This window comes from Euprymna scolopes, chromosome 6 (assembly GCF_053919585.1).
Source record: "Euprymna scolopes isolate OS-2025 chromosome 6, ASM5391958v1, whole genome shotgun sequence".
NCBI classification, from domain to species: Eukaryota; Metazoa; Mollusca; class Cephalopoda; order Sepiida; family Sepiolidae; genus Euprymna; species Euprymna scolopes.
Genome location: NC_136487.1, coordinates 6,857,213 through 6,870,091, shown reverse-complemented (window position 1 = coordinate 6,870,091; position 12,879 = coordinate 6,857,213). Strand labels below are relative to the sequence as shown.

Sequence of the window (12,879 nt, the reverse complement as noted above, 5' to 3'; positions counted from 1 at the left end):
CTTTGATATGTCAAGAGCAATTGCCCTAGAAAGGAAGTTTCAGTCAAGAGATTCACTAATCCTATAAGATATAACTAAGCACATCTACTGTAGATCTAGCAGAATGGAAACCATATTGCATGTCACAAAGTTATTTTTGCCGAGGTGGTTGACTATTTCTCTATTTAACAGATTCCAGCAACTTACTCATGATGCATATGTGATTTCTTCAAAAACAGTAGAGTTCATTGCAGTTCTAGGAGGTCCACCCTCCTAGGCTTTGCCTTCTCTCTTTAAGAAGGGGTTAGTTTATTGCTAATCACCGGGAGGTACCCCTACCAACAGGGCTGCACAGAAATAAACTCCCACCACAAAATCAACAGGGACCAGATCATTAGAGGAATGGTCTAATCTCTTTTTGGGGGTCCAGGATAAAAATCCCTAGCCAAGTTAATGATTATAACAAGCTAAAAATCTGTGCAATCTGTGTATGTATAAACAGTTTGAAGAAATCTTTAAACATAGCATTACAAAATGTAAACTGTCCCCTGACCCCATTTTTGAATTGTAGGGATGCTGCATGATAGATATCTATCAAGTCTTTTTGATTGGTGAACTATGCCAAAACTCTATGCTGTTCAATGGCTTCTGAACAGTTTACTGTATCCAATTTCATTCAAGATTTGGGTGCATCCATGGCATAGTTGTTAGGCAATTGTCAAGGCAGCTTTAGTCTCAGTGCATCTATTATGTTGGTAGCTATGGAAAAAGTGATTTCTGTGCGCGATGGCGATGGCTGGCTGTTAGGTTTTTGTTGGAATTTTTTGGATGGTATGAATCGGTCTATGCCTACAATTAGCCATTCGGTCGGGTCTGATACTATGGAGGGCACATCCTTTTTAAACATGTAATGCAGGGGTAGATCAGATATAAGTATACAGAAGCTATCCCAGTAAGCGGTAGAGTATCGATATACAGTACGGTGGAGAGGTACATCTGAAGACTTATTGCATTTCATTTTTATCTTAACTGATACAACCGAGTGGTCGGAAGATCCCAGAGGAGACAGAACGGAACTTGAACATAGCTCAGTGTAAGTTGTGAGAAAAAGGTCTAGAAGGCTAGCATACTGACCGGAAGTATCGGGCACTTGGGTGGGTTCGTGGATAATCTGGGTGAGGTCATAAGCAATGGCAAAATCATGACAGAACCTCCCCTCATCATCTGTCTTGTTAGAGTGGGTCAGCCATTCCGCATTGTGGACATTGAAGTCACCACAAATGTGGATGTTAGCTGAGGGGTGAGCAGACAGGATGTGGTCAATTTTTTCAGATATGCTCTTAAGGATAGTAACTCTACTATTGTGGGGGCGATAGAGAGCAAATATAAATGCAGTGGTGTAAGCATATATAAGGTAAATTAGGATCTTCTCTAGAGATATCCCTGCCACATCGGAAGCCATCTTTAATGTAGGCACATATTCCATGCCCATGGCAATCTTAGGGGTCAGATTTAGATATTAAGTTAGAGTATCCTTTAATTATGAATTCGTCAAGGGAAGTGGTTGGCCTAATGCCAGTTTTGCTTAGGAAGAATATGCCTGGCTTTGTCTCCTGTAATTGGGTTTCAATCTCAGGAAAGTTGGAACGTAGACCCCTGATGTTGGAGAAGGAGACATCATTTAAGTCAAATCTCAAATTTCTAGAACTTGTTTACATTAGTGATCTTTTAAACATTGTGTATGTGTTATATCGAAATCAGTATAAATTCCAAAACTTACAAAAAAATGATCCAATAGAAAAATAATTACAAGTAAAAAAATTTTTTTATTGAATTATCAAGTTTTATCATTATGTTTTAATGTGGAGGAACTGTGTGGCCAATTCAGTATGGCAAACTGATTGATTTCCCTTTATGATAATTAAGGGTTTATCATTTTTAAACAGAATGTAATTGCAGATGATTTTTTTTTTTTTTGTTAAAAAGCACATCTACTGGATCATTTTTCATAACTTTTAGATTTTATACTAATTTCAACATGACATACAAGTATGTGATAATATTTTCACCTGAAATGCATTGATTTAAAACATCACTAATCTGTACAAGCAACGAAGTGTAACCTCTGGAAACCAACATTTTGTATATTCCGTTGCAAAGGAGACTAAGAATAGGAAAGAACTTCAACTCCCTTTTTGCTTCGTACAAAATTTATTTTCTCATTCTCTCGTTACCGTTGTGACGTCCCTCACATGATTATCTTCTCGAGCGCCATTCATGCCTCACACGTAATCGTGAACATTATCTACTCCTCTAAAATAATCATTCTCCTTTTTTTAGAATATTTTTTTCTGTACTGTGAGATCATTTTGCATGTATTTGAATATAAGTATCTGCGCTATGTTACCCAATTATCTTACGTTGTATCCTGAAAAGAAGCAGTCTTGTGTAACAAAATAAAATACGACAGACTGAGCTGGCCATGAATACAATGGGTGAAACTTTGACCCATGAAAATTATTTTAATAATAAAAGATTTTAATAGGAGTGAAAACTGATAAAATATTGGTTGCTATATTACAACCCTTCAAAAGAATTCATCCATGTTGTGGTAGAGGTCATCAACATCAAAATATTTGGAAATGTTGGCGATGCATGAACTGCAAAGAAAATTTTTTTTAAATGGGAAACATTTCTTTTTTCAAATCTAGGAATTACATCACCATTCTGAACATTTCTTGTATCCATATTTGGTGCAAGGTATCAAATACAAAAGTTTTTAATATAACAATTCAGCAATATGAATTTTGTCCTGTAGGTCTATTGCTGATGTACTGACTGTAATATCACATACAATTAGTAAATCTCTTGAGGAGGCCTTCATTTCTAAAGTAACACTTCTTGACATATCAAAGGCCTTGATAGGGGTCTAACATAAAGGGTTACTTTACAAACTTGCTTGGTTTGGAATATCCAGCAAGGTCTTCTCAATCATTGAATCCGTTCTCTATTCTAAGTCTATAAAAGAAAGACAGAAGTACATCATATCAATGCTAGAGTACTACTTATCATTAATTAGCCTGGGTGCCTGACGTTGTCCAAGTGTTTCGGGGAGGGGGTGTTGAGCAACAAAAAAAAAAAAAAAGAAAGAAAAAAAGTGGTAGCAGACAGGCAGGCAGGCTCGAACCTGTACCACGAAGGAGGCAAAGAATGCGAAAAAAAAAAAAAAAAAAAAAAAAAAAAAACATCTTTGCTGTTACGCCCATCGCCAAACTGGAAGTGACATAGGTTTAAATTAAGGCTAGACAATCAAAAAGAGGTGATGACTTTCAAAAATATTAGTGAAAAAAGTGACACCTTGTAGAAAAGCGCTCAGTTGAGGGTGAAGGAATTTATGTTTTGGCCAATTTTTCGATATTTGTCGTCCAAAGGGCCGAGTTTCAAAATGATACCAATCTCATGAAAATCTGTTGCCTCTGTCAAAAGTTTTAGGCAGACATACATTTAAACAGATAGGTGAGATCTATATTATAGACTAGTGGGGGTGCCCGGCAAGCCAGTTTCTGTGTATTTGTTTGTTTCCCCAAGATGTTGGGAGAAAGCCAGCTCTCTATAAAAAGGGGAGTGTCCAAATGAATAGCAATTGTCTGATATGATTGGTTTTGCCCACATTAATCAAAGCTCATTGCCTTCTGGACGTCCCTGATGCATTTGCTCCTGATTCAGTCTCGCTTTTTTATACGGAAAAGCCAAACAAACATGCAGAGACTAAAAAATAGTGCAAAAATAGCATGTAAAAGTCACTCAAATAAAAGATAGACACAACCTCCTTTCGTAAATCGGAGATATTATAATCTAGGGAGTATATAAAAAGTTGTAAAAATTAGTGCCCCCCCCCCCAAGTCTTTGCTGGACATACAAAAAAAAAAGCACATACACGCAAACACTTTTATATAATAGATGATCTTTCAAATCATCTTCTAGATCATTTGACAACATCAACACAGACAACTGTTTATATGGCAAAACCTTGAAGAGCACTGGTGACCAGACACTTGCTGATTCTCTCTAATTTGGAGCACTTGGTGCAAGGAGATGAGAGAAAAATTGATTTGCCTTAACACTTAAAACCAAGCTTCCTTCCATCATCACTAACACCTGGATGCTTGTTTTGCTCCAGCTGAGATGCTTTGTCAAACTCCTAGGAGAGATTTTCATTCCAGACATAAAATAAAATAAAAGACTTACATCCAATCTGTTACTAAAATTGCTGGGAAAAAATGTTTGGATTATTTTATCGCTTCAGAAAATATCAGAGTCCTGGCACAATCATTTATTTATGAGGGGCATTCCAAAAATAATGCTTCCTATTTTTTAAATCCACCCTAATTGTATCCTTATGATGGCTGAACTTTTGCATTCATAACCTGAAAGTTTCATCTCTCTCTTGCAGATATTGACAGTGTGAGACTAAGAAAGCAACCCTTGTCATGGACGTGCATCAGAAGCAGAGATGCATCATTGAATTCCAGGCAAAAGTGCTTGGAAAATGGTGGTGACGATGTAAAAAATAAATTTTGGAACACAAAAGGTTTCTCATTTTAATGGTACCACTTCCATCTTTGTAGCTCTTCAAAATATGTAATAAAAGAAATAGAAAAATAGGTTTTACTCTTGGAATAATCCTCATACATAAGAGTCAGATATGTCCTTAGATAGAATACCGTCATCACATCTGGGTAGATACCATTCAAAAAATTTTTTGCTGGCTAGACAGAGATCAAAATCAAATTCGAAATCTAGTGGAGAATGATCTCTTCTCTTTTATACAGATTCTTTACCATAGAAAAAAAATTCTGCTAGTCTCTTTATACTACCATTATTTTCATGAAAAGTGCTTGACTGAGCTCCAATCTCTGCTTCCTCCTTGTTGTGATACTACCAACATTACCCTTCCAAGTATTGGAAGTAAAGAGAAAAAGAAAAAGAGTATGGCAAAAAGCAAGAGGAAATAAGTTTATTGGAAAAACAAAGGTATAGGAAATGAGTTTATCAGCAGAACAATGAAAAGGAAGTTGTTCATTGGGGGTATAGAAATGAAGATGAATGGCATTGCTAATCAGGGTGTAGTGACCTAAAGAACCCGAGATATATTTAGAGTTAGTATTAGGTGTGATCTTGAATCTTGCAACAATCTTTATGACGATTGGAAACAGAGGAGGAGGGAAAGTTTTGTGTTAAAAACAGTCACAAGTTAAAGACAGGGTCTAGTTAAGGAGGTGCCAGTTTGACACAGTTGAAGACAATTGCAAGTTCGACACAGATGAATACAAGCTGTGGTTCGGAACACATCGATGAGATAAACTGATGGCAACTGACAAACACAACCTCAATGGTAGATCTAGATATAGACCTTAAGTGTTCAGAGGGTCGATGGTGTCACACACACACACACACATGGACCCAGCATACAACTAATATTTACAGAAAGTGCTGAAGTCTATGTTTTTTGTTTTATTTTATATGCTTCTGAGCTAATGCACCCCCTCGGTAGTCACCAATGCATGAGAGACACCAACATGGCCAGAATGAGAAGAGAAGATGAAAGAAAAATCCATGGTACACATCATTGGAGTTGGTGATCATTGTCGCACAAGGTAACACATGGTTTTATCACATTGTAATCATTCATTACATTGTAGATGGACGAGAGAGGATTAGGTGAGGGCCCAGCATTCACTGCCATATATCATGACGCTCCTGACAGCTGCTTTACAATTTACTCATTGTATAGAAAGAGAGAAACAGAACGTGATGTTACCAGAGGAAACAACTCACAAAATTTTGCCTAAGCTGCCTTCACATTCACCACCGGCACTCAGCACACCTTTTAAATGGCAGAAAGAGTTTACTACCTCCGGGTTATTGTCATCTAGTGCTATCTTTTTGCGGGAATGACTATCAATAGGATGTCACCATTTCATGCATCTCCTATGCTTGATGTTGGGGTTTGGAGTTAACTTGATCTTCAGATCACTGCACTTTTTTATGAACCCATAGAAAGACCTCTCCTCTCTCAAAAGAATACTTTACCGAACCTGTATATAAGCAGATATTATCTCAGCATGTCATTTCTTAACAGATCAAAGGAAACAAATTTTATAAATACAAAGTTTAGAGAGTTAACAAAGATAAATTGACATTAACTTTGATTGCTTGCGGTAGGTCTCATTTTTAAATAAAAAAAATTAATTTTTTAAGGTCACTATCTTGATAGGGCATATTCAAGCCAATGCTATATAAGGTATGCTTAGACTTATGTAAGATAAATAAGACATGTTATTTGAGTCAGTTGAATTTTATTATGCACATTCACAGTTAATAAAGCTCATACCTGAATTTCAGAAACGAGCAAAGCAACAATCTAAATTTTAGTGCTCATTGTAGATTACAGAGGCTCTCATTATATATCCTAGTATGTTACATATCAGATAAGACAACACACACATCTAAATACAACCTTCAAAATTAATAATATATTAACTGCATTACATACATTTTTAAAAATCATTTTTCATTAAGTGTCATTAGTGTGATAATTCAATTTTTATTCATTAATATTAATTCCAGCACTTTACATTTTTGGTGTAGAATTCCAGATTTTAAATTGCTATTTTATTTATATGGGAAATGAAGATGCTAACTTATAAATCATTATAATAGTTGTATCTATAATCGTTATGATGGCTGAACTTATGCATTCATAACATGGTATCTGCACATTTTCCTGTGCATGCAGTTAGAGAGAATTTCATTTTGGTTGTTTAATAGGTTACTAGTATGTTTAAACTTAATTTGCAATACTTATCTAAAAGGTTTATAGGCTTTTGCTTTTTTAACTATGAACCAGTTAATGCTCTATGAAATATTTTTAAAGATCTCACTTCGACAATAAAGCGTCATTCTTAGTCACGTGTGACATTTGGTTCACTTTCCAAAGAATGGCCCTAAAGTATAATTTGCGAGATTTACATTTTTTTAAATGTATGTTTATGCTTTGAAATCCTTGGCTTTATTTGGTTTGAAGTAGATGTTATGTAGGTAGGTTTTATATTAAAGTCTATATGTAATAAATAAAAAATAAAATATCATTGTCACTATTATTCATTGCACCATTCTCACCATTATTATTGTTGGAAATATTGAATTGATTATGTTGCTTAATACTTTGCTCTATTATAAATATATAACATCTTGTATACATTTATTATCTAATAGACAATCAAGCAATTGTTAAGGTTATTCATTTTCTGGGTTTTAAACTATTATACCTGGTTCAAAGTTAGGTACTGTAAAGAAAGTCAAGTTGTATTTTTGTTAAAGGGTGGTTATATTCATGAGAGACCTTAAAGTTATCTTCTATAATCTAATAAGTGAATCTAAAAATGTCTGGACAATTGAGAAAAGTGGGTTTACTCATAGAATCTGACCTCTATTTTTATTGGAATTATCTCCCAGATCAATATGTTTGTTACAATCTCTTTTACTATTATGTTGCTACAACGGTTTAATCTACTACTTTTGCTAGTTATTCGATGCCTAGTTTTTTTGGTTGTTGCTATGTGATAAGCTCAATGTTCTCTATTAGTCTTTTTCATTCATTCATTGTTCTGCTGGCTTTTGACTATTGTAGTGGAGATGATATGCAAAATTAATCATCTATTGTTGCATACAGTGGTGACATCTGACTTTGTTAGATAGAACACTGTTGCCTTGTGTGCTATGGAAGGCAGTGGCTTCCCCAAAACAACTGAAGTAGTCGAGACAGTCAAATAATGTCACCCACTATGCAGAGTTGTTTCAGCAATCACTTACAGCATTCTTATAGTTAAGCATTATACAGGTGAAATTCTTATAGTTAAGCATTATACAGGTGAAATTCTTATAGTTAAGCATTATACAGGTGAAATTCTTATAGTTAAGCATTATACAGGTGAAATTCTTATAGTTAAGCATTATACAGGTGAAATTCTTATAGTTAAGCATTATACAGGTGAAATTCTTATAGTTAAGCATTATACAGGTGAAATTCTTATAGTTAAGCATTATACAGGTGAAATTCTTATAGTTAAGCATTATACAGGTGAAATTCTTATAGTTAAGCATTATACAGGTGAAATTCTTATAGTTAAGCATTATACAGGTGAAATTCTTATAGTTAAGCATTATACAGGTGAAATTCTTATAGTTAAGCATTATACAGGTGAAATTCTTATAGTTAAGCATTATACAGGTGAAATTCTTATAGTTAAGCATGATACAGGTGAAAGTCTTATAGTTAAGCATGATACAGGTGAAAGTCTTATAGTTAAGCATGATACAGGTGAAATTCTTATAGTTAAGCATGATACAGGTGAAAGTCTTATAGTTAAGCATGATACAGGTGAAATTCTTATAGTTAAGCATGATACAGGTGAAATTCTTATAGTTAAGCATGATACAGGTGAAAGTCTTATAGTTAAGCATGATACAGGTGAAAGTCTTATAGTTAAGCATGATACAGGTGAAATTCTTATAGTTAAGCATGATACAGGTGAAATTCTTATAGTTAAGCATTATACAGGTGAAAGTCTTATAGTTAAGCATGATACAGGTGAAAGTCTTATAGTTAAGCATGATACAGGTGAAAGTCTTATAGTTAAGCATGATACAGGTGAAAGTCTTATAGTTAAGCATGATACAGGTGAAATTCTTATAGTTAAGCATTATACAGGTGAAAGTCTTATAGTTAAGCATTATACAGGTGAAAGTCTTATAGTTAAGCATGATACAGGTGAAAGTCTTATAGTTAAGCATTATACAGGTGAAAGTCTTATAGTTAAGCATTATACAGGTGAAAGTCTTATAGTTAAGCATTATACAGGTGAAAGTCTTATAGTTAAGCATTATACAGGTGAAAGTCTTATAGTTAAGCATTATACAGGTGAAAGTCTTATAGTTAAGCATTATACAGGTGAAAGTCTTATAGTTAAGCATTATACAGGTGAAAGTCTTATAGTTAAGCATTATACAGGTGAAAGTCTTATAGTTAAGCATTATACAGGTGAAAGTCTTATAGTTAAGCATTATACAGGTGAAAGTCTTATAGTTAAGCATTATACAGGTGAAAGTCTTATAGTTAAGCATTATACAGGTGAAAGTCTTATAGTTAAGCATTATACAGGTGAAAGTCTTATAGTTAAGCATTATACAGGTGAAATTCTTATAGTTAAGCATTATACAGGTGAAAGTCTTATAGTTAAGCATTATACAGGTGAAATTCTTATAGTTAAGCATTATACAGGTGAAATTCTTATAGTTAAGCATGATACAGGTGAAATTCTTATAGTTAAGCATGATACAGGTGAAATTCTTATAGTTAAGCATGATACAGGTGAAATTCTTATAGTTAAGCATGATACAGGTGAAAGTCTTATAGTTAAGCATGATACAGGTGAAATTCTTATAGTTAAGCATGATACAGGTGAAATTCTTATAGTTAAGCATGATACAGGTGAAAGTCTTATAGTTAAGCATGATACAGGTGAAATTCTTATAGTTAAGCATGATACAGGTGAAAGTCTTATAGTTAAACATGATACAGGTGAAAGTCTTATAGTTAAGCATGATACAGGTGAAAGTCTTATAGTTAAGCATGATACAGGTGAAATTCTTATAGTTAAGCATGATACAGGTGAAATTCTTATAGTTAAGCATGATACAGGTGAAAGTCTTATAGTTAAGCATGATACAGGTGAAATTCTTATAGTTAAGCATGATACAGGTGAAATTCTTATAGTTAAGCATTATACAGGTGAAAGTCTTATAGTTAAGCATGATACAGGTGAAAGTCTTATAGTTAAGCATGATACAGGTGAAAGTCTTATAGTTAAGCATGATACAGGTGAAAGTCTTATAGTTAAGCATGATACAGGTGAAAGTCTTATAGTTAAGCATGATACAGGTGAAAGTCTTATAGTTAAGCATGATACAGGTGAAAGTCTTATAGTTAAGCATGATACAGGTGAAAGTCTTATAGTTAAGCATGATACAGGTGAAATTCTTATAGTTAAGCATGATACAGGTGAAATTCTTATAGTTAAGCATGATACAGGTGAAATTCTTATAGTTAAGCATGATACAGGTGAAAGTCTTATAGTTAAGCATGATACAGGTGAAAGTCTTATAGTTAAGCATGATACAGGTGAAATTCTTATAGTTAAGCATGATACAGGTGAAATTCTTATAGTTAAGCATTATACAGGTGAAAGTCTTATAGTTAAGCATTATACAGGTGAAAGTCTTATAGTTAAGCATGATACAGGTGAAAGTCTTATAGTTAAGCATGATACAGGTGAAAGTCTTATAGTTAAGCATGATACAGGTGAAAGTCTTATAGTTAAGCATGATACAGGTGAAAGTCTTATAGTTAAGCATTATACAGGTGAAAGTCTTATAGTTAAGCATGATACAGGTGAAAGTCTTATAGTTAAGCATTATACAGGTGAAAGTCTTATAGTTAAGCATTATACAGGTGAAAGTCTTATAGTTAAGCATTATACAGGTGAAAGTCTTATAGTTAAGCATTATACAGGTGAAAGTCTTATAGTTAAGCATTATACAGGTGAAAGTCTTATAGTTAAGCATTATACAGGTGAAAGTCTTATAGTTAAGCATTATACAGGTGAAAGTCTTATAGTTAAGCATTATACAGGTGAAAGTCTTATAGTTAAGCATTATACAGGTGAAAGTCTTATAGTTAAGCATTATACAGGTGAAAGTCTTATAGTTAAGCATTATACAGGTGAAAGTCTTATAGTTAAGCATTATACAGGTGAAATTCTTATAGTTAAGCATTATACAGGTGAAAGTCTTATAGTTAAGCATTATACAGGTGAAAGTCTTATAGTTAAGCATTATACAGGTGAAAGTCTTATAGTTAAGCATTATACAGGTGAAAGTCTTATAGTTAAGCATTATACAGGTGAAAGTCTTATAGTTAAGCATTATACAGGTGAAAGTCTTATAGTTAAGCATTATACAGGTGAAAGTCTTATAGTTAAGCATTATACAGGTGAAAGTCTTATAGTTAAGCATTATACAGGTGAAAGTCTTATAGTTAAGCATTATACAGGTGAAAGTCTTATAGTTAAGCATTATACAGGTGAAAGTCTTATAGTTAAGCATTATACAGGTGAAAGTCTTATAGTTAAGCATTATACAGGTGAAATTCTTATAGTTAAGCATTATACAGGTGAAAGTCTTATAGTTAAGCATTATACAGGTGAAAGTCTTATAGTTAAGCATTATACAGGTGAAAGTCTTATAGTTAAGCATTATACAGGTGAAAGTCTTATAGTTAAGCATTATACAGGTGAAAGTCTTATAGTTAAGCATTATACAGGTGAAAGTCTTATAGTTAAGCATTATACAGGTGAAAGTCTTATAGTTAATTAAGCATTATACAGGTGAAAGTCTTATAGTTAATTAAGCATTATACAGGTGAAAGTCTTATAGTTAAGCATTATACAGGTGAAATTCTTATAGTTAAGCATTATACAGGTGAAATTCTTATAGTTAAGCATTATACAGGTTAAATTTGCCTATTCACCAGTTTTGTTGATTCTTTTTTGTTGTTTTTTGCATATGATGTTTTTGTTCCTCAATTCTGTTGCTTATATATAACTTTAGAAATCTAACATGTTTCATTTTCAATATTGAATAACCCAACCATTCTATTTTTCTAATGCATCCATCTGAATGATAGATGTCAAAAAAAAAAAACAACAAAAAAAAAAAAAAAAACAACAAAAAAAAAAAAAAACACAGATTATTTAGGTCATCTGTAACTATGAAAGTGTAATCTATATATATAAAAGCGAAAATGTGTGTGTGTGTGTGTGTGTGTGTATGTATGTTCGCTTTTTGTGTATGTCTGTGAAAGGCTTTTTTCCGGGGCCTTCTTGGGGGGGGGTCGCTCCTTAAAACTTTTTATATCACGTCTAAATGGTATCTACGACTTAACAATAGGGGTTGCGTGTGTATTTAATTTGCGCAACTTTTACCAGCTCGCCGTGTCTTCGAAAAGCGAATGATGGGGCGGCTGGCTTGCAGCGCAAAACTAGGTCAAATATTACACCACTTCCTCGCACCTGTATATTTCAGTTTATAAACCTTAACTGAACACATTTATTAATTTCTCTCCTTCATGGCCGAGATGGTTAGGTGTCAGGTTTTTTTTCCCTTTCGTTTCCACCTTCACATAAAGGCTTCGGAGTTCAATCCTACCTTCCGAGCAAAACTTCTTTTTTTTTCTTCTACACCTCCAAACACCCAGCCAACATTAATTTTTAACACATACACACACACACACACACCTCCAAACACCCAGGCAACGCTGGGTATCCCCCGCTAGTTTTTTTATAAGTGCTTGTTGGGTTATGCATTAAATGTTGACCAATGGCAGTCAACTATGTTGAGTAGAGAAAAATGGGAAATATCCATCTCAATTGGGTTTCTCAAATCAAAGCTGTGAATGAAAATCCTTCTCATTAATGCCAGCTTTTGAAAATCTCCAAGAAAAATAACTTATGTATATTGCCAAGACAGGTTATGGTGTGTTATTTAATAAATTTAGTTTTTACTGTTAAATTGAATAGTAAGTAAATTTACAAATGTTAATATGAACAAGAAGGCCGATAACCATTAGTCGTGTGCTCTCGTGTAATGAATGAATGCGTGAATGTAGGATTACCATGAACTTCTTAAAGATTAACTAAAATGACCGAAAAATGGGCTGAAATGACTTAAATAAGTAAAAAGTAAATGACTTAGAATGACTTTAATGAACTTAAGGATGAA

General features: G+C 33.7%; 1 protein-coding gene across 2 annotated transcripts in view; it reads right to left on the bottom strand.

Annotated features, from left to right (window-relative positions):
• LOC145277478 (uncharacterized) overlaps window positions 1-12,879 on the bottom strand; it is an 83,014-nt gene that overhangs the window by 49,863 nt on the left and 20,272 nt on the right. The window lies entirely within an intron of this gene.